Raw genomic sequence first — 14,659 nt, 5'->3', positions numbered from 1 at the left:
ACTGGACTATAACTGTTAACAAAATAACAATTTTAAGACACTTACAATTAAGTATTAATTATGCAAAAACTATATAAGAATAAAGCTAAATTTACAAAATTATTATTAATTATACTTATAGTAAAATAAACATAGTTGTTAACTTAAGATCATCAAATATTATCAATTCAAAGCCTCAATTAGCACATTGATTTCATGTGTCCTCCAAATTTGTTAGTGAGGGGTTCCTAAGATAATATAAAAAGACACTTAGGACAAATATAGAAATAGATAAAATATCGTTTTTGAAGTTATCCGAATGTTTTAGTTTGTATTATTTAAAATTATCACCTTGCTGGCCTAGCTTGCTGTTTGGTACAAAGGTTTTATGACGAAGTGTCATAGATTAAAGTGTCTCGCCTGTACTAAGAGTCCTTCTAAGCTTTCGAAGTTCTTCTTCTTATTGCGCCGTCTCCTTTCGAAAGTTGGCGATCCAAATGGCAATTTATAAGTAGTATGTAGCTTTGGAAATTGCTGCACGAAAGATTTCTGTGGATGAGCGGTTAAACCATCTCCTCAGGTCTTTCAGCCACGAGTTCTGGCGTCTTCCAACTGATATTTTGCCCTGCACTTTACCTTCCAATATGATTTGGAGTAATTCATATCTTTCACATCTTAACACATGACCCAAGTATTGTATTTTTCTCTCTTTGATTATGCTGAGTAATTCTTTTTGTTTACTCATGCGCCGAAGTACCTCACCATTGGTAATTTTTTGTAACCATTAAATTCTCAGCATCCGTCTGTATATATACATTTCAAAGGCATCTATTCTTTTTTCTGTTTTAAGAGTCCATTGTCCAACTTTCACAGCCATAGAGCAAAACAGAGAAAACGTAATATCTGATCATTCGAATTCTGAACTCTAAACTAAGGTTTGATCTTGTAAAAGATGTTTTCATGTTTATGAGTGTTTTCCTCCCTTGTTCGAGTCTTGACAGGATTTCTTTTTTGATTGGATTGGGTTACACTGGCTGTTGATATTTGCTCCCAAATATTTATGGAAATTATCTGTTCCATTATTTGTCCCTTGGCGAACAAATGTACGTTTGTTGGTATCTTTGAAAATACTAGAATTTTATTTTTGGAAACATTTAGATGTAAACCGGACATTTTGCTATGACGAACTACCGCATTTATTATATTTTGTAGTTCTTGTGCGTTGCTTTCTATTAGAACGGTATCATCAGCGTACCGGATGTTGTGTATGCTGGTTTCGTTAATCTTGATTCCACTTTAAACCTCGTCTAATGCTTTTCTGAATATAGATTTCGAATACAGATTAAATAATAGTGGTGATGACGCAACCTTGTCGCACTCCTCGTCGGAGTCGTATATCTTTGGATGTTGTGTGCTCTATTTCAATTGTTGCCGTTGAGTGCCAATATAGTTCTGAGATAATTCGCAAGTCTTGTTCACCAATTCCAGTTGTTCTCAGAATTTTGATGATTTTTGATGGTTAGTGCAGTCAAATGCTTTTCGATAATCAATAAAACATACATATACTTGCATTCATGTCTCTGCTAACTCTTTCGAAGTTAAGCCATTCTTTCATGATGAAATTTAATGTTAAATTATATAAATATTTATGATTAATAACCCGAGTGCTTTTTTTTTCGAATATCTTATGGACAACTCACTAGAAAAATTGTACTAAATTGGTCCGCTAATTAAGGCCTTTCATTTGACACATCCCTTGATCTTGAATGGCGATTTTTTACCTATAAATATAATGTAATTTTCACAAAAAGTTCTAATCTAATAGTAAAAGTGAAATTACTCATTCCATGATTCCATGAAACACATCCATTATCAGAATATTCCTTCGATATATGTTTTTCAATACTAATTTAACAAAGACATATTAGCTTATGTACATTTTTATTAGGTTTACAGGAAGATTTTCTCGTATTAATTATTAGATATTTTACCTTCTAAAATAGTCTAAAGAATATATAGGGTTTTCGCTAAAACGGGAGCTTTTATGAAATCATATAGCAATCAATATCATTTTTTTAATGAATAGTTGAAAAAAATTTAATGTTTCGAATCTTACTATATTAAAAATAAGGCTATTTGATTGATTATATACCTAATTGCAAAAAACTCGATGTACCAATGAGTATAAGAGCATATTGAGAACTGTTGTAGTTAGAACCAAGGTGACTGATGCCGTGACAGACAGAGCGTACAGCACATAAGTTCATAGCGTAAAATTGACATATTACTTCAACATTTGCCGCCAAACATCATCTTGAAAGGGGAGTGACCTACAATGCTATAGAGAGATAGCAATAATTTCTTCATAATAATTTATTTTAACCATTCTTCATTTCATTACATCAATAATAATAATAATAAGGTAAGTTAACAGGAAAGATATTTTTATGCATGGAATACGTGGTAGCTCTGTGTCACATTATTAACCAACCATATAGTTAATGTGTGTATCGAATAACTCGTAAAAAATTTATTGAATAAATTTTTACCGTCGAAATTTGGTCTTTTATTCAAGTTTTGTGTGTAGAAGTTAACCTTTTACTGAATTTTCATTTAAAAAAAATATAAATTGGATTAAAATGAAACTCTTTCGTTGAATAAATCTAAGCAAAAGAATTTGTAGGGGGTACATACAATTTTATAAACATTAAGTTCAACATTTTAACTAACGGTCTGTTGGTTTAGACCGTGGACAAACTGCGTGTGAATCCGTCAACATTTTAGTACACTTGTAGGTAGCTTCGGAGATGATAAGCTGTTGTGCACAGAAACTCAAGTGTCCACGTACCTAGAGACAAAAACCAACGCAACAGCTGGAAGAGGCTTGTATGCATAGTAGCTCATACACTCAACGTATCCAGAGGTGGCCAAAAATTAATCCATTCGTTATTTTCGAATCGCATTTTGATCTGTTTTAGTCCCAAGCGTTGTAAAATGACATTTTGACTCTCACACAACTATTGTAGTGAATACAAATTCTTGATTAGCGAAAGAATATTTATTTGTTCTTAAATTATATAGACAATGGGCAATTTCATTAAGGTAGTATCATCTCAATATATTTTATGGTTTTAAAAGTTATTATTTGAACTAGATGCGCTTGTATTGTTAAAAAATTAAATTAATACTGAAAATGAAATTTATAACGTTACAAATTTATAATGTATTATGTGACATATTGGGTAAATTGATCGGACTTTATATCATGGGCTTATGCACTCCTTTTTCTATTATTTTGGCTACAACTTTATTATACAATTTTTGATAGCTTTTTTTTTGCTCTTCAAGAATCCTTGCAGATGTAACACTTATCGATAAATGGATGATTTAGTCTCTGCGACCTGAAGTATCTTTTATGTATACCCTAAATCTACGTCTTTGCATTTCGGTTAAGTTTTCGCCCCCTATTGATGAGTCTCTTTTCAATCGAGACCTTGCTTCAACAGGTACTTATACTGTTTCATCGATGTACCGCTGATTCTCGCTTGGTGGACCTTTTTCTGTCCTTGTCGATCGCCATCGCGGTTTCTTCTTATGGTGCCTATCCGTTACGGATGTTGGACACTAACGTGGCTATTCTGACTTTGACTGGTGCCCTGAAAAGTCCGGTAGTGGTTAAGTTAAACCATTTTCGCAGGTTATGCAGCCAGGATATTCTTCGTCCTGGACCTCTTTTCCCATGCACTTTACCCTGAAGTATGGTCCGAAGTAGGTCATATCGTTGTTCATTGCGCATTATATGGCCCAGGTATTCTAGTTTGCGACGTTTCTAAAATTCAGGAGTTTGTCTTCATCTTCGGAATTACGGCCTATAAAAGGTTACAGTTCCATAGTTTCCGGTTTACTGAGGCTGTTTTCTTTATTCCTGGTGTATTTTTGAACCACGAGAAGCTAAGGAAGAGATAGTTACTTCCGGTAGAGACCAGCTGTCTGGGAAAGATTATTGAAATTCTGAACAGTTTTAATGGTGTTCTCCCAGTGTGCTATTTTACATTCTTCAGTCAAGATATTCGTTGTCTGCCTGCCTCTCTGCAGAAAATTCATCTTTCTTTATAATCTGAAGAACGTAGTACTTTCGTTTCTCATCCAGTGGTATACCAAAGTATACCACTTTTCTTCATTTAATTGTGTAATATTTATGAGTTTTTATGCATCTATTAAGATAAGCATCGTCCTATCTTAACCCCAAATTTCAAAGACTGCGATTTTATTACTACTTGAAGATCCATTCCTTCACTCCACATAGCAGAAATTATATTACTCCATTTTAGAAAACATTTAGTCCCATTCTAACCTGCGATTTAAGATATAGATTTTAACAAACATATTTCATTCTATAAAACATTTCTGGTTTCCTTAATTTTAATACGGATTTATCTAGAACGATTTTAATACTCTGATTCTAATACTGATTGTCTATATTTGTATGGATATGACATGGGTTTTAGTTGGTGTTACTATCATGATTGCTAAAAAATGGCACATTTTCAACAATTTTTTTTTGTATCCTATTTATTATATATGGCAAATAAACTTCCTTTATATTATTATACAACCTTTGAAGATTACAAAAAATTTTTTTTCTGTTTTTCCATTGTTCGTGTTTTCCAAAAATGTTTCGTCCAAAAATTACTGCTCCATGATGGACAGTTAATCGCTGGAACGGCAAATTTGAAACATAAAATTCGAGAAGGGTTTTAAAAAAGAAGTATCATTACGCGATAGTTTACCAAAAAATTGATGTTTTTTCGACTTTTTTCAGTCACAAAAATTTAATTATATTTTTTTGGTCAATTTGTGATAAACTATCTTAGAGAAAACCAAGACAAATAAAATGCATTAAGGTTTATTAAAATCGACCGACTATATCCGCAGATTAAATATTTTAAGAAAAACTACGTTTTTAAAATTTGGCGAACAGTTAATCTCCGGATTTAGTCGGTCAATTTTAATAAATCTTGATGTATTTTGTTTGTTCTCATCTTCTTTATGATGGTTTACCACAATTTGACCAATAAAAATAATAATACAATTTTGTGACTGAAAAAAGGTCAATTTTTGAACAATTTTTTCAAATATCCGCCACATTTTAATGTTTTTTTAAGAATTTTTAAATTTTTCTGGTAAACTATCGCGTAAGAGCACTTCTTTTTTAAAACGCTTCTCTAATTTTATATCTCAGATTTGTTGTTTTCCAGAGATTAATAACTTTCCGCCATGGAGCAGTAAGTTTTGGACGAAAAATTTTTAGCGCCATCTTTAAAATACAATTGACAAATTGAAAACAAATACAAGAGACAATTGAAAAAAAAAGAAAAAAAGTTATTCAAAAGTTGTATATTACAGAAAAGTTTAATTGCCATATATAGTAGAAAGATACAAGAAAAATTGTTGAAAAATTTTTTAGCATTCGAGTCGTTAATATTACCTTCATTAGGTACGAGTACTAGTAGAGAACATGAACGATCACTATTAAGAGACGCAAAAAATTTCCATATTCAACACATGGGCTGTCATGAAAAGTGTGAATGATATGGCATAGACAAGTCCTTTCTGCAAAATATTAAATTTTTTTTTGTTGTTTTGTTGGATATGTCAACGATTATACATCATCGTCACCAAGGCCTTTCATTCCTGATATAATGTTTGCTACTCTTACTTAGATCTCTTTGATTCGCTCATTGCTGTGAATCACTCCGCATTCTTCTTACCTACTGTCAAAGTTTGGTGAATGACTTGGCGTTCGTTACAATTTTTTTTCACTCATTTTAATCTGTGCATAGGTCCCTCCAGTTTCTCACTTTCAGGTATTTGATATCTCATGACCTGGTTCTTCCATCTCTCTCTAGGTCTTCCCCTTGGTCTTTTAGTTTCTGGCTTCCATATGGTGATCTTCTTAATTATTAGGCCATTTTTCCTTCTCCCTATGTGTTCTCTCTATGTGTCCCAGCCAATTGTCTCTGCGCTTTAATAAATCTAATTCTCCCTTCATAATATCTCTTATTCAACGATATACATATTCGAGGTATTACAGTGATAAACCTATTCTATTTATATTTAATATGCCATTTCCCGTCTCTCATGTTCGTTCGGTTAGGCCTCATCTACTCATTTCTTCTGGACCTTCTAGGCCTTCTTTCTACCTAAGGAATTGCGTTTATTTTTTTCTCTCCTATATACGTTAATATTCCTTTTTCTAACAATTTCTCTGTCTTACCTCCTCATTTATTTTGCTTTTCGTTCTTGTTACTCGGCAGCATATTCGAATGCATCATGTATCTGTTGCACCTATTGGTGTCTCATTTATTATCCAATTTCTCCACTTTATATCGTAATACTACAATTTTCTTTCGCTCATTTCGATCTGTGCTTAGGTCCCTCCAGTTTCTCACTTTCGGGATTTTTGTATCTCTCATGACGTAGTCCTCCCATATCTCTCTAGTTCTTCCCCTTGGTCTTTAAGTTTCTGGCTTCCATCTGGCGATCTTCTTAATTAGTAGATCGTTTTCCTTGTCTCTATGTGTCATTGCTTATTGTGTGTTCTCTCTATGTATCTTAGACTTAATCTTTATTGGAATTGGGCGTTTTGTATTTCCAATAAATATTCTTCATTCATCGTCTACATGATTGTGCTATAGCTCTTTTCAAGCTTTCTGCGTCATTCTGCTCTGTACCGGGTTTTCTAGTTGGCAGCACTGATGTTTACAGCATCCCGTGTTACGCCATCTATCCACATTAGCTTTGGTTTTTCTAGGACATATTGTAAATATAATATACATAGGTTTGATTCACATAGGTAATTATAATTTTTTAAGTATTATTTACCTTAAAAAATATTTTTGTTTATGAGTAGAAACAAAAAAAATGTTGAAAACACTATTATTCATATTGCAACTATCAGTTTCGAAATTGTAAACATTTAAATATTGTGGAGCATACAGAAATAAGATTTTAAATTGTTCGAACAGGAGAATAACACAGGCCTACATTTTTTTTGCGTCATGTTTCATAATATTCTCGTTTATTAGCTTAAAATAATGTGATAATTATTTATAACTATGGTACCTACTCCTGTGGGGTTGACAGTGATACCCCGATTCTTTTTTATATATTTGAGCACAATGGTACTGATTTCGTCTAAAAAGTAGCTTGCTATTGGCTGACTCGATATGATCTCTAAAAGTAAAACTTAAGATTGTTCAACAAAATAAAAAGTCATGTGTTTATTTGGGAATGTTCTGTGGGGATTTATGATCGAAAGAATGAAATTATTGTGTAAATTTACTTTATGTTTAACCCTAAATTATCTACATGTATCATGGAAAAAATTAATTATTATTTATAACATCAGTATAGACATATTCCAGTTTTTTATCTAGCACAAATTATAAATTACAATGTACAATACCGCGTAGCTACCACTCGACTTGTTACATCAAACATGTAAGTTATATTTAAGCTGCTACCTCACTTGTGTTTGGTAGTGGGAGGTCACTTTGCATCTTTTTTCTCCGTCGCAATGGGGGAACGCAGTCTATAGTACATTCAACCAACTTACACCTCTAAACGATTAATGGAATTCGCAGAAAACCTTTCGTTGTAGTAAAAGGCACGGTAAACTGCACTGAAGTTCTCGATAATCTTTTTAATTACTTACTTTGTTTAGAATATTTTTGACTGTATTATCAGTTAGAGTTAATTAGTATAACATGAGGAGCAAAAATTCAAATGGAATTTTAAATATTATTGTTTATTTGGCTAATAATGAATATATAAATATAATAGTGAACCTGCTGTACAATTATTTTGTAAGTAACATTATAATAGTGTACTTACTGATTTAAATTTATAAATCATCATCATCGTCACTAAATTCACTACCGCTATCATTATGTAAATCTATAATCACTGGATTAATTTCACTAATTTTATTTTCTCGAATCCACTACTCTTCTATTCATTTTTCACATATATTTACAGTTTTGGCCCATATTTCTGGAGCTGCAGTTTTAGAGCTTCTTGCAACATTTCCCTAACTGCAGCGTCACTGTATCCACTGCATCCAACGTGATTATCATAATACGTTTTACATATACCCCAGATGTGTTCGATGGGATTAAACTGACAGTGATACAGCGGTAACCGTAGTACTTAATGTCCATAACTTGATACAATTTGGTCAACTATATAAACTGTTGGTTTTTCATTACGTTTCGAATTTCCAGTAACTCTGATTTGAAGGCGTATTTCGGAAAATTTATATTATTTTTAACTAACCAATTTTTTATGCTGGGTACGTTCCACGACTATTTTGGTTGTATCTCTAAAATCTCAGAATGGTAAGGTGCATTATCTAAAACTATAACTGAGGGTTCACTCAGACTAGGTAACAGTTTCTCCTCAAGCCATTTAACAAACATATCTGCATTCATGTTTTCATGGTAATCAGCAGATTTTGATGAAAAAATCAAATCTGCGTTTTCTATAAAGCCTTCTTTTCTTATTGCATGAAGAATGATGTGTCTTTGGCCTTCGCTATCAGTGTGTTTTATTGATTTTATGCTCTCGTCTTGCCAAATTCTTTTAATTCCACTCTTTGCTAATATCCATGTCTCATCTAAGTATATGAATGTTGCATTTTATTTTCAGATTTAAATCTAGTATCTTCTCTCAAACATTTAATTCTTTTCTGAACCACACTAGTCCTTTCGCATAAAAGTAACCTATTATTTTCTTTTTTGAATGTAAATCCTAAATCTCTTAACACTTTTCAAATGCTAGTCCTCTTAATTTCAGAAACTTGTCTTTCTCGTATTTTGGCCAGTAAAGTATCTAAACTGACATGTTGATTGTTTTCACGCATTCGATACAAAATATTGCGAATTTCAAATTTTTCTCCATCAGTTAAGTCAACGCTCCTAGAATGTTTACGAGTTGTTTTCTTGTCTTCGTGATACTCAGTCACAGTAAGATCTTCTTAAGAATCTCTGACAGTCTTCATACAGTTTTTAACTTACTTTCACTTATCCCGAGTGCGTCACAAACGCGTTGATTTATACATAGTAATGACTTTAAAGTTCCACCATTATCTCTTTCCATGCAATGTGCATGCATTTATGCACATTTGCAATTAATACATCAATCCAACTTACGTCTAGGCATTGATGGTCACTTGAAACTACACGTTTGAATTACAATATATTGAGTTTAGATCAATATGACAGAAACTTTCTAACTGTTGTGCTTGAGAGGTAAAATATCCGCTAACCGCTTACAAAGATCCTAAACACATTAAGCACATTAGCCTAATTATCATTAGGAATGCCGATTGTAATTTAATGGTGTTTGATAAAAAGTTTAGAAATGGTTGGAAACCGTACATAAACAAATTAAAATGTTTCCCACAATTATTTTATTTTTAGTACAAGTATTTTCGTTTGAAAATAAAAAGTTACATATATTTACCAAAACCCTAACTTTAACCCGTAATCGCAGACGTCTCAAAAACGGTACACTCTAACGACATATTTTCAGTCTAACCACCACTATTTAAATTGACAAAATGTTCTAGTTTACTCCAAAGTATTTTTTAACAAAAATTAAAAGTGATATTTTAGTACTTTCTATATCTACTTTGAATATAAATTATCCTTAGCACGGCAGTATTTGTTTCAGAAAAAAATTATTAAATAAGTAGGTAGATGAAAGAAATTTACATTAAATAACATTATGCAAGAATACCATTTATTAAAAAAAATGTAACAAAATATGCAAAACTATGAACAACGAGTTAATGATACATATACTTATTTTATACCTAAAATTTAGCAAAGTGTTAAACATTATGGAGAACACCGTTGCAGTTTACCGTGCCTTTAACTACAACGAAAGGTTTTCTGCGAATCCCGTTAATCGTTTAGAGGTGTGTTGATTGAATGTACTGTAGGTATTAATTATATTATAAATAGACAGAAAAATTATTCATCTCTCCGTCATGTTAAATTTAACTTTATTATCAACAAAAAAGTATTGGTTTTCAATACGACTGAAATATTCTAAAATAAAATTAACATTCATGGAATTGGCCGATATCTTCATTCTTTCGATCATTATATAAAAAATACTGTACCTGAATATTGTTTTATTTTTAAAAACTGACTATTTTTATAATTATTTTATTTTTTCCCAATTTTGATATTTTGTTTCACTAATAAAACAATATCATGGTAAATCAGTCGTAGAGAAAAATTTAGAGTTTTTCGTTTTGTTAATTTTTGTGGGATGTAAATAAATTTTTCGATGGGAGTTTTTGGTAAACTATGTCCAACTTAAAGAAAGTTCAGATTAATTTTTATTTTCAGCATTGTACTTATATTTGTTTTCCGTTACCTTGGTTTTTTGGATCTATATTTTTTATTTCTCGGACAATTTTTGTCTGCGATTTCTGCATCATGCAATCGATTTTAATATCTTGAATAAAATACGTAAAATATTTTATAAAAGAGTAAATAGTGTTATGATGCAGTCATCTTAGAATAAAATTTCAGGCGTGTTCTAAAGTTATTGATTAAAATAAAGTTAAGTAGAGACTTTGAAGTTTTCTCAAATATATAAATTTCAATATACTCAATTTTTCTAAGAAACAAAGAAATAATTGTATTTTCAACAAATTAATATCTACGAATGACTAAATCATCTCAAAGCTATCTCAATGATATGTTGCAGTTTTTCTGGTTGTTCAGCAATTGATTCCATAAGCAATGTTTATATTTTCATCTTGGTTGCATGAGAATTCCTTAAGTTTGAATATAAAGGTGCCTTGGGATATTCAGTATTCCATTGTATTTTCAACAAATTAATATCTACGAATGACTAAATAATCTCAAAGCTATCTCAATGATATGTTGCAGTTTTTCTTGTTGTTCAGCAATTGATTCCATAAGCAATGTTTACATTTTCATCTTGGTTGCCTGAGAATTCCTTAAGTTTGAATATAAAGGTGCCTTGGGATATGCAATATTCCATTGTTTTTGTTTTTTCAGTTGAAGCCTATCAAAAATGTGGGGAAGATGATTCAAGAAAAAATTTTAACCTGATAATTACAGTCTTATAAATTACAGATTAGACAATTGAGGAGTTCGGGGGTAAAACAATCTCAGTCCACAAAAACAGTTTTCATGGAAATCGAAATGTAATGTTTCAAATTAAAACAAATTGTTTTGACTCAACCGTATAAATCGGTAAATTTTTTTCAGTGATACGTTGACATGTTTACAGAGGAAAAATCAAGAGAAGACAAAAAAATATTTTATTTGCGAAACATCATACAAAAAATTTAGTGTGACGGTATGGACCATGAACATTCTTCCCCAGTACCTTCAAGCTTCTGCGTCACAAAATGTTTCTTCCTCCAAACTTCCCTCCTGTTCAGTACCTTGTAAATCAGTGTAGAACTAGAGTTTACGTTTTCCAAATATTTGGTCAAGTGGAGACGATTTTGTAACTTACCAGCTTTGGCCGGAAGTGGGCCGTTGTACAAAGCTTCGGGATGATTGTGGGTAGTAACTTCCGGAGTTGTGATATTATGAGCTTTCCTTAAATTTCTTTTTTCGTTTAATTTTGCATTCAAACAGCGAGCTTGCAAATAACCCAGAATAGGTATTCTTCTTCGTCTTTGTGTGCCGTGCTTGTATTCAAGCGTTGGCTATCGTCATATTGACAAGCTGATGAAATGATTCTCGGTCGACAGCTAGATGAAACAGTTCCTCGACCGTTCGACCTGTCCATTGTCTAATGTTACGCAGCCAGGACAGTTGTTTTCTTCCGACCCAACGTTTTCCTTCGATTTTGCCCTGAATGATTAACCGGAGTAAGCGATAATTAGGGCATTATATGACCGAAGTATTGGACCTTTCTCATTTTGATGATGTTGATCAATTCTCGCTCTTTGTGCACGGTCTCTAGCACGCATTCGTTAGATATGTGTGCTGTCCACGGGATTCTGAGCATGCGACGGTAACACCATAACTCAAACGCTTCTAATTTGTTGAGATTTTTTATTTTTGTTGTCAAGGTTTCACATCCATAGAACAAAGTGGACCAGACGTAGCACTTCAATACTCTTAGACGTGTGGTCAACGACAGACTTCTACTGCATAATACAGAACGCCAGTTAATAAAGTTTTTCCGTGCGAGTTCTATTCTGGTCGAAATTTCCTCGTCACTTTCAACCCTGCAGTCAATCCAGCTACCCAGATATCTAAAGTGTTCCACCCTTTCCAGGATTTTGTTATCTATCTTAGCACTGAGTCTTTGATATTAATTTTTCCGACCACCATCCATTTTGTTTTTTTTTTTTGCGTTGATTGTGATGCCCTTTTCAGTGCATTCGTTGTTTACAGCATTCAACAGGGTTTGAAGATCTTCTAGACTCTCTGACATTATTGCGGTGTCATCGGCGTATCTGATGTTGTTAATAATTTCACCACCGATCTTAACACCTTCGCGGCGATTAGGTATTCTTGTGAAAGATAAATTGAGAGCTATTTTTCCTGATTTCCAACACTCGAATGTCTCGTAGGCATTGGGCATTTCTTGGGATACTTGTTGGAGAAATACTTAGTTTAACTCATAAATTTGATATCTTTCCGACAGTCCACCACTTTGAACGGTTTCGGTTTCACTCTGCTGTTGCGGATGGCTTCTCTCCAATCATCCGGAGTTTCCGTTAAAGCTTTGTCAATAATTAAACGCACTCTAGATAGGAATGTCCTCTAATGGGAAAAATTGCTTTCACAAACTTAAACCGTTTTTCTGTCTGAACTAGATAATGAAGGAATCGAAAAACTATGTAATTTTTATTTTGCCCTCCACAAGAGTCGCAAAATATCAAATTTTGAACCTGAGATGACAGTACGTTATACACAAAGTGATGAATCATCGAACACACATCGTAAGCTTCCTTTTTTGCTATCGATTCGTTATAAGTATAGAAAACAGGTAGAATCGGCCAATACATGTACTTTAAGCGTATAGAATTAAGTTGCCGTTTATAGTAGACATCGTTTTAAGGTCACATTAGGGGTTGGTAAATTTTTATGGAAGTCTATGGTTATGGCTTCGGTATCGATTGCTTTTGACGACAATTTTCGATATTTTCTTTTCACAGAATAAAATTTTTCACTTCTCGCAAGATAAAGTTGTCTCTCGTTGTTTTTTTCTTGTAATTTCTCCAAGATTTGGGTTTTATATTCATCACTGCTGACAACTAATTTCTGCGAAAGGGCAGATATTTCCGCTTTTATAGTGTCACAGCAGCTACAGGTGTCTTTCCTAGGAAAACCTAATGCAATATTAAACTTTGTTTCAAAAATTTCAAGTCATCAAGCGCAAAAGCGATCAAGTCATCTTCAATTAAGACATCTATTGCTTGGTCTAATCCAATAAATATATATACATAATAATGTCTCTTAGATCGCTGGCTATACCATAACTACATCATCATCATCAACCTGTATGCGTCCACTGCTGGACATAGGTCTCCCTCAGCTCTTTCCATCTGTCTCTCTCTCTTGTGCAGCTTGCATCCAGTTATTGCTAACAAGCTTCGGGTCCTTAGTCCATCTAGTTGGTGGGCGTACTCTGCTCCGTATTGCTTCTTGCCTTGGTCTCCACTCTAAAATACGTTTTGTCCATCTATTATCTGATAATCTGGCGACGTGTCGTGCCCAATTCCATTTTAACGACGCGATTCTTTCGATAGCGTCTGTTGTTTTTGTTCTACAACATATTTCTTCATTTGGAATTCGGTCTCTCAGAGAGACACCCAACATCTGGCGCTCCATAGCCATCTGAGTCACGCGAATCTTATTAACTACCTTTTTTGTGAGTGGTAATGTTTCCGCTCCATAAGTGAGTACAGGTAACACACATTGGTCAAAGATTTTCCTTTTGAGGCATATGGGTAGGTCCGATTTAAATACATGATTCAATTTACCAAACGCTGCCCAGGCTACAGCAATATTTCGATTTAGCACCAGATTAATCATTATTTACGTCTTGTTCATATTAGTCTTTAGTCCGACCTCCAAGGAAGCGTGATATAATTTTTCAAACATTATTATTGCATCATCCATACGATCGGCTATAAGGACGATGTCATCTGCAAATCTCAAATGACAGCTTCTCTCCATTCATGTTGATACCATGTTCGTTCAGATGTGCCTTCTTACAAGTATGTTCAAAAAGCGTCGTGAATAGTTTTGGAGAGACTGCGTCTCCTTGCCGTACTCCTCGCTGTATACAGAATTTATTTGTTTGTTGTTCAGATAGTCTTACGCTAGCTATGGCATTTTGGTAGATATATTTGATTATGTTAGTGTAGCGATGGTCTATTCGGCATTCTGTCGATGCTTTTAATATTTTCTGATGGCTTATGGTATCGAATGCTTTCTCGTAGTCGACAAATATCAGTGCCAATGGTTTGTTGTATTCTGCAGACTTCTCTATTGGGTTCTTTATCACTAGTAAGTGGTCGTTAGTGCACCATAACTACATATATCATGAAATTGTTATTTATAAATTAGGATATAACCATAACGCTAGATGTAATCAACGTTTG

The sequence above is a fragment of the Diabrotica undecimpunctata genome, chromosome 7 (genome assembly GCF_040954645.1).
Source record: "Diabrotica undecimpunctata isolate CICGRU chromosome 7, icDiaUnde3, whole genome shotgun sequence".
Lineage (NCBI taxonomy): Eukaryota > Metazoa > Arthropoda > Insecta > Coleoptera > Chrysomelidae > Diabrotica > Diabrotica undecimpunctata.
Note: the sequence above shows the minus strand (reverse complement) of the source record.